The following is a 9295-nucleotide window of genomic DNA, read 5'->3' on the forward strand; positions in this document are numbered from 1 at the left end:
TTCGCAGGGAAGAGCCAAGGCCTATGAATATGAGCATTATTCTTCTAACCATTATGTTCATAAGTCCTCGAAGAATTTCTCTGCTTATTCATATGCTAACCTTAACTCCTCGTATGTGAAACGAAATGGATTGGCTTCTATGCCACCTTTCTCATATGGAGCCCGTAGAGTGATGAACTCTTTGCCACCCCTTCAGATGTGGGTGGTGAAGAAAAAGAACTAATCTCTTATGCAGGGTCAGGTCTCCAGATGTGCTCAAACATCTGAAGAATTTGCTGGAGACCTGAAAAGTGCCTGAAAGGATGCAGGCTAATCATGAAGAAATGAATCCTCATTTCTCACATCCTCTAACTGTTATATCTGTCTTACTGCTTCATGAAATTGATCTGATGAATTTGATATCATATTCTTCACTGATGAAGTATATGAGTTCGTAAGCTGCACTAATTCATCTGCAGGATGATCAACCCAAAGCCACTGAGTGGGTCCTCGATGGTGGATGTACAAACCACATGACTGGTGACAAAAATCTATTGATGGATGCTCCCTTATCACCATCGCATCTGAAGCATATCATCTTCGCAGACAAAGGCAAAAGTCAGGTATTGGGTCTAGGTAAGGTTGCGATCACAAAGGATCGACACATGGACAAAGTCATGCTTGTCGAGTCCTTAGTATACAACCTTATGTCTGTCTCAACGCTTTGTGATCTTGATATGGTTGTTGTCTTTGGCAAGTATCGTTGTGTTGTGGTTATGAAAGCTGACAATCAGGGGCGGAGCCAGGATTTGAGCATAGGGGGGGGGGGCAAAGAGACGACGCTCAAAATACTTGTTTATATTTTCTTTAGCGCATATAAGCACAATGGTGGACATATGTTCGACAGTTACTGATTTATGTTTAGCTCTACTACACCTGTAAGATTTGTAGGTGTTAAGAACTGAAGCAAGTGGGTTAGAACTATATATTTTTTACTCTTTCGCTTCATTTTTCCAACATAAATTATAGCTAATATAAAGACAGAACATAAATTAGATCTATATTTTTCATCTGATCACATGCAACTATTTCAAGGGATCACCACATCAGACAAAGAAGATTACCTGAATCTATATGCATTGAGATTTTTTTCTAGGGAACATAACTTGAGAATTTGTTCAGTGAAAAATTCACTAGACGTGATACATGCCTGATTACGCCACCAACGTAAATCAGCAGCGGCCTTCGGAGGATTGACGAGTGCCCAATTTGTACAAACGAGTAGTGGAGGAGGAGCCATCGTATCTAATCTGAATCTGGTAGAGATAAACTGCACGGAGAGCTGAGGCGGCAGGACGGCCTCGCTAATCATGGGAGATTTGTTCGAGAGAAGCTACTCACGGGAGAGGAGGAAGGGTTGATTGGGATTTTGTACGGGCCTTAGTATATGATTATAGTGCTTTTAAGCTTGAGGATTAGGGGGGCCAACATGTGATGACACTGCTATTTAGCAAGCCCATGTTCGCCAGTAAGTAAAATTACTCGATCGATAGGGGGGCCAGGCCCCTGCTCGCCCCCCCTTATTTCCGCCACTGCTGACAATTCCAAAGTCTTCGAAGGCTTTAGGAGAGGAGACTTGTATATTGTTGATTTCTCTACAGGACCACAACCAGCCGTGTGCCTACTTGCAAAAGCTTCAGAAGGCTAGCTATGGCATCGACGTCTTGGTCATGCAGGCATGAGGAATTTGCATACGCTTGCAAAGAAGAAGCATGTCATTGGCATTGAGAATGTCAAATTCCTCAAGGATCACTTATGCGGAGCCTATGAAGCTGGAAAGATGACCAAGGCCAGGCATCCAGCGAAGACTATCATGACCACCACTCGACCATTTGAATTGCTTCATATGGATCTCTTCGGTCCTAATCATTACTCAGCAGTCACTAATGATGCATCTCTATATGGTCTTGTTATTGTTGATGATTATTCTCGTGACACATGGGTACACATTGTTACTTACAAACATGAAGTGCAGGAAGTCTTCAAACGATTTTCTTCGAGGGCTTCAACCAACTTTGGTGTGAAGATCAAGAACATCAGAAGTGATAATGGAACTGAGTTCAAGAATTCTAGTCTCGATGACTATCTTGATGAACTTGGTATTACTCATGAGTTATCTGCTCCTTATACTCCCCAGCAAAATGGCGTGTGGAGCGCAAGAACAGAACTCTTGTTGAGATGGCTCGCACTATGCTTGATGAGTACAAGACGCCTCATCACTTCTGGATTGAGGCAATTTATACTGCGTGCCACATCATCAACAGGGTATATCTTCACAAATTCTTCAAGAAGACTACCTATGAACTCCTCACTGACAAGAAACCCAATGTGAGTTATTTCAAAGTCTTTGGTGCTAAATGTTGGATCAGAGATCCTCATCACAATGCTAAATTTGCACCGAAAGCACATGAAGGTTTTATGCTTGGTTACGGAAAGGACTCCCACACCTACAGAGTCTTCAACAACGTTCTTCACAAGGTTGTTGAAACTGTAGATGTGCGGTTCGATGAAACTAATGGCTCGCAAAGAGAGCACCTACCTTCTGTGATAGATGAACCAGCACCTGAGGAATCTATTAAGTTCAAGGCTACTGAGGATGTCATTCCTACTGAAGAATCTGGTGAAGAATTCATTCCAGAGCGTGAAGAACGTCGAGCTGATGCACCTGAGGAAAATGCTGAAGAAAATGCTGATCAAATTCCTCGACGACAACCAGCTCATCCTCACGTTGCAAAAGAAGTGCAAGTGGAGAAGATCATCGATGACATTGAAGCACCAGGTCCTCTCACACGCTCAAAAGCTTCACATTTATCTAAATTTTGTGGGCACTATGCTTTTGTCTCTATCACAGAGCCCACTAAGGTAGATGAAGCATTTCTGGAACCTGAGTGGATTCAGGCCATGCAAGAAGAATTACATCAGTTCGAGCTCAACAACGTCTGGGAACTGGTCAAACGTCTAGATCCTCGCAAGCACAATATCATTCACAAAGTGGATCTACCGCAACAAGCAAGATGAAAATGGCCTTGTGGTGAGGAATAAGGCACGGCTTGTAGCTCAAGGCTACACACAGGTTGAAGGAATTGATTTCGATGAAACTTTTGCTCCTGTTGCTAGACTTGAGGCTATTCGCATATTACTTGCTTATGCTAACCATCATGATATCACTTTATATCAAATGGATGTGAAAAGTGCATTCCTTAATGGTAAGCTTGAGGAATAAGTATATGTTGCTCAACCCCCGGGTTTTGAAGATCCAAAGAATCCTGACAAAGTCTTCAGACTCAACAAGGCCCTCTATGGCCTCAAGCAGGCCCCTCGGGCGTGATATGATACTTTGAAGGAATTCCTCATGAAGAATGGTTTCACACCCGGTTCTCTCGACCCTACTCTCTTTACTAAATCTTATGATGGTGAACTGTTTGTGTGCCAAATATATGTTGATGATATTATCTTTGGTTGTACTGACCAACGTTATAGTGATGAATTTGCCTATATGATGAGTGAAGAATATCAAATGTCTATGATGGGAGAGTTGAAATTCTTCTTAGGTCTTCAAATTCGTCAATAGCGCAATGGCATACTCATATCTCAGGAGAAATACCTCAAGGATGTACATAGGAAATTCGTCATGCAAGATTGCAAAGGCGTCAAAATTCCTATGCCCACAAATGGCCATCTATGCACCGATGAAAATGGTATTGACTTCGATCATAAGGTATACCGCTCCATGATTGGTTCTTTATTGTATTTACACTACTAGAAAAAGGGCTATAGATGGGATTGACACTAATGGCGCACCACCTTCTGATACGCCATTAGAGTTGAAACTACTAATGGCGCACCCGGCCCAGGGTGCGCCATTAGTATCAAAAAAAATTAACTAGTGCGCCTGTCCAAACATACTAATGGCGCATCCGGACACAGTGCGCCATTACTAGTTTAAACTAGTAATGGCGCACCTGCCGGAAAGTGCGCCACTAATGTTGTTTTTTTTATTATATTTTTTATTCCCTTTTTTGCAAAACTACTAATGGCGCACTGTTCCACCGTGCGCCATTACTAGTTTAAACTAGTAATGGCGCACTGTGGGACAGTGCGCCATTAGTATGTTTTTTTGCAAAACTACTAATGGCGCACCACCAGAAGGTGCGCCATTAGTAACCTGGATTACTAATGGCGCATTTAGAGTTGGTGCGCCATTAGTAAGTGGGCAGCAACAAGATATTTTGGACAGCCTCTCCTACCCACACTCACTTTCTCCCCACTTCATTCTCTCCACCTCCTCCTTGTCTCGGGTGCCTCCTCTTTTTCACCTCATTTCCACCATAGATTCATTCAATTTAAGTGGTTAAATTACCTTGTTTTGATAGGTAAGTAAGGGGGGAAGCTATATTTATGTTGTTCTCCCTACAACAATGTGCACATGCACTTTTTATGGCCTAGCTAGATCTATGTATGTTCGTGGTGTTGCATATGTTTATGGTGTTGCATATGTGTTTGTGTTTGGAGGTATACTGGTATTTGAAATGCGATAGTTGCCAATATTTTGCCGGAATGTTGATTCATTTCCGTTTCGGCGAGAATTTTGGCATTAAGCATTCTTTTTGGTCCTATTTTTAGGGAAAGTCATGCCAAATTTTTTCTTGGTTCTAAAATATCGTTTTGCTCTACCCCGCAGGCGACCATGGTCCGCATGATGACCGAAGGCATCGTGAATAGGTTTTTGAGGTCCGCGAAGGCCGAGATGCTTCAAAAGAACGAGACGGAGATAAGATGTCCGTGTCGAAGATGCAAGCTGAAGAGCCTTATTGCGGACCCGGAATCCGGGCAGGTGCGGGACCACCTGCTCTTGCGTGGTTTCATGGATGGCTATCGGTGGCAAGGTGATGAAGATGACTACGAAGTCGTCCATGGGGGCCGGGAAAGAAATGAGGAAGGGCAGCAAGACAACCACCGCGGCTCGGGCGGGCGAGAAGACGAAGAATCCCCAGGAGATGATTACGATGGTGATGCTGTACACAGTCATCATGTAGAAGATGCAGGACATGATGATGAGGAAGATGCCGGAGCAGACGACGGGCATGATCATGAAGATGATGATGCCGGTGGAGCAGACGATGCTGGACCATCGATGGGCTGGGTGCAGGACCCTCATATTCAAGAGCTGCTTCTCAAGCAGACGGATAACGCAAGAGCTGCCGCTCGAGAGAAAGCCAAGATGGATCAACTTGAGTTAGACGCGGTTACTCCATTGTATGAAGGATGCAGGCCCGAGGATACCCGCCTGAAAGTAACGCTCATGGCTCTGGAGATGAAGGTAAAACACAAAATGACCGACGCATGCTTCGACAAGAACATGTCATTCTGGCACGAACGTTTTCCCAAGGGGAACAAGTGCCCGACTAGTTTGGAGGAGGCGAAGAAAATCGTGTGTCCTCTGGATTTACCGCACGTGAAATACCATGTGTGCATGAACAATTGCATCATTTATTGGGACAAGCACGCGGAGTCTACCATATGTCCGGTGTGCGGCGTCACTCGATACAAGAAGAGGAAGAAAGCTCCTCGAAAAGTGGTGTGGTACTTTCTGATCACTCCTCGTCTACAGCGGTATTTCGCGGACCCTAATGTAGCAAAGCTCCTGCATTGGCACGCGGATAGGGAGGAGAAGAAGCGAGAAGATGACGCAAATTATCCGGAGATAGATAAAAAAGACAAGATGCTGAGTCACCCTAAGGATGCGAGCCAGTGGCAAGCGTTGAACTTCGAAGACCTAGAATTTGGGAACGATCCAAGGAACATCGTGCTGGGCGCGAGCACCAATGGAGTCAATCCGTTTGGCAGCCAGAGAAGCACACATAGCACCTGGCCTGTGTTTGTGTGGATGTACAACCTTCCCCCCTGGTTGTGCATGAAGAGGAAGTACATTCACATGAGTACGCTAATTGAAGGACCAAAACAACCAGGGAACAACATCAATCTGTATCTGGGGCTGCTGAAAGAGGAGCTTGACACGCTGTGGAAAACGCCAGCCAATACGTGGGACGCCGCAGAGAAAGAATATTTCCTTATGAGAGCCGCGCTGCTCACGACGGTGCATGACTATCTCGGTTACGGATATGTCACGGGGCAGGTGGTCCATGGCTTTTCTGGATGCGTCAGGTGCATGGATGACACAACGTATCGCCAGCTAGATAGAGATACCGGGTCTTCGAAAACCATGTTCATGGGACATCGAAGGTGGCTTCGCGACGATGACCCGTGGAGAAAACGCAAGGATCTATTAGATGGTGAAACCGAACCCCGAGGACGCCCGCGTACGAGGAGCGGCGAGGAAATAGACGAGCTGTTGAAAAATTGGAAAGACTGCCCACTGCCGGGAAAGAAGCAAAAGGCGCCAGAGCCGGGAAAGAAGCGAAAGGCGCCAGAGCCGCTGCTGAAGGTATGGAAAACGAGGTCTGTTTTCTGGGACTTGCTGTACTGGAAGATCCACCGTGTGCCTCACAGCCTTGATGTCACGCATATCACGAAGAACGTGTGCGAGAGTCTGCTTGGTACCCTGCTCAACATGCCAGAGAGGACCAAAGATGGGCCGAAAGCAAGGGCAGACTTGAAATCAATGGGCATCAGGCAGGAGCTTCACGCTATATATGATGATGATGATGATGATGATGATGAGGCGAAGCAGGACACGTAAAGTCGTCGCAAAGGCAAAAAGGCCAAGAAGACCGGAAATGACTACCCTCCCGCGTGCTTCACTCTAAGTCAGGAGGAGATCGAGCAGTTTTTCACCTGCCTCGTAGGAGTAAAACTTCCTTACGGTTACGCGGGGAAGATAAGCAGATACCTAGACCCAGCGAAGCAGAAGTTCAGCGGGATGAAGTCTCACGACTGTCACGTGCTGATGACACAGATACTTCCAGTTGCAATCCGTGGGATCATGGACGCGCACGTCCGTGAAACCCTATTTGGCCTATGCAACTTTTTCAACGTCATCTCTCGGAAGTCTGTTGGCGTGAGGCAACTCAGAAGGCTACAGGAAGAGATCATGGTGATACTATGCGAGCTTGAGATGTACTTCCCGCCCGCATTCTTCGATGTTATGGTGCATCTGCCGGTCCATATCGTGGACGATATCATCCAACTCGGGCCGACGTTCCTGCACAGCATGATGCCGTTCGAAAGGATGAATGGTGTCATCAAAGGATACGTTCGCAACATGTCACGTCCAGAGGGAAGCATAGCCAGGGGCTTTCTGACCGAAGAGTGCATCTCCTACTTCACTAATTATCTAGGCATCGAGAACCCCGTTGGTCTGCCCGTCAACAGACACCTCGGCAGGCTTGCTAGATGGGGTCACCGTGAGGCTCGCCGCAAAATGCATGTCGACTTCGAGGGTCGACTCGCCGACTTTGAAAGAGCAAACCTAGTCGCGCTACAACACATAGACGTGGTCGATCCTTGGGTGGTAGAGCACAAAACCTTTATTAAGAAGACGAACAATGACCGAGGCCAACAGAGGACGGACGGAGATATACTCAAAGAGCACAACTCATGTTTCACGCGTTGGTTCAAGCAGAAGCTTCTGTTGTACCCTTTACATGAGGATTCTTCCATGGAAGAACAACTCATATTCGCCTTGTCACAGGGCGCCGAGCACAACCTGATGACCTATGAGGCGTATGATATCAACGGCTACACATTCTACACCGAGGCCAAGGACATGAAGAGCGATGGTTATCAGAACTCCGGGGTAACGATGGAATCCTACACCGGTAACGACAAGGACAGATACTACGGAAGGATCGAGGAGATCTAGGAGCTGAGCTACGCTGGAGAGAAGGTCCCGATGTTCCATGTCAGATGGGCGAAGAGCGTCCTAAAAGAAGACCGGTATTTCACCACCATGGTTATACCCAAAGCCAAATCCAAGACCGCGGGCGCAAACGTCACCGCGAAAAATGAGCCATGGGTACTGGCTTCCCAAGTGGACCAATGTTTCTTCATTACTGACCCGTCAAAGCCCAGTCGTGTTGTCGTGAGGAGAGGCAAAAGGAAGATCATCGGAATGGATGGAGTAGCCAATGAGCAAGACTTCGACAAGTATGGCGACCCGAGGATCGAACATGACGACGATGATGAAGTAGCAGCATACACCACAAGAAGAAGCAGGACCACCCTACCTAAAGGACGTCCGTTCCATAGAAGAACTCCATTTGCGAAAAAGAAGGGCAAGAAGATTGTGAACAGATAGCTAGCTAAGATCGATTGTATTTAAATCGCAGCCTTAATTTCTCGATTGTATTTCATGGGCACTTTTTGAACTATGATGAATATTTTTAAATTTCATGGACACTCGATCTCGATCCCCCTCCATCTCGATCGCTATCCCACCTTGCCAGATCCGGTCCCCCTTGCCGCCGAGCACCCCCTGGTCCACCGGCCGCCACCACCGACCCCCTGCACCCTCGATTCCCCTACTCAACCGCCGCCGCCGACCCCCCGCACCCCTCCCCTACTCAACCGCCGCCGCCGACCCCCCGCACCCCGCGCACCCTCCCCCGCTCCACTGGCATTACTGTTTGATGATATTTTTAAAAAAATTATTACTGTCTTATAAAAAAATTATTACTGTCTTATAAAAAAATATTACTGTTGCAGTAGCCATCTTATAAAAAAAAATTATTACTGTCTTATAAAAATATTATTACTGTCTTATAAAACAAGTTTGAACATATTTAAACACAAATACTAATGGCGCACCGAGGTGAGGTGCGCCATTAGTATGGATGTACTTATGGCGCACCAGGGTGAGGTGCGCCATTAGTATGGATGTACTAACGGCGCACCAGGGTGAGGTGCGCCATTAGTATGGATGTACTTATGGCGCACCGATGGGTGGCGCGCCATTAGTATTGTGCCGCCCCCATCCATATGTCCACCCCGGCCCCAACCTATCCCCTCTCTCTCCCTCGCCCTCGCCCTCGATCCCCTTCCCCTCTCCTCTCCCGATGCCGCTACCCCGCCGCCTCGACGCTGCCCCGCCGCCTCGACGCCGCCCCGACGCCGCCTCGACCCCGCTGTGACGTCTCCAACCACCGCCGCCCGAGGCCCCGACGTCGGCGCCGCTCTCCCCGTCGCCCCACCTCGTTGGACGCCATCGCCCCGCCGCCCTCGTCGCCGGCGGCCCGGACGCCGCCCCGTCCACACCACCATCGCCGGAGCACCACCACCACCCGGACCTCGTCGCCTC

Source organism: Triticum aestivum, chromosome 1A (genome assembly GCF_018294505.1).
Source record: "Triticum aestivum cultivar Chinese Spring chromosome 1A, IWGSC CS RefSeq v2.1, whole genome shotgun sequence".
Lineage (NCBI taxonomy): Eukaryota > Viridiplantae > Streptophyta > Magnoliopsida > Poales > Poaceae > Triticum > Triticum aestivum.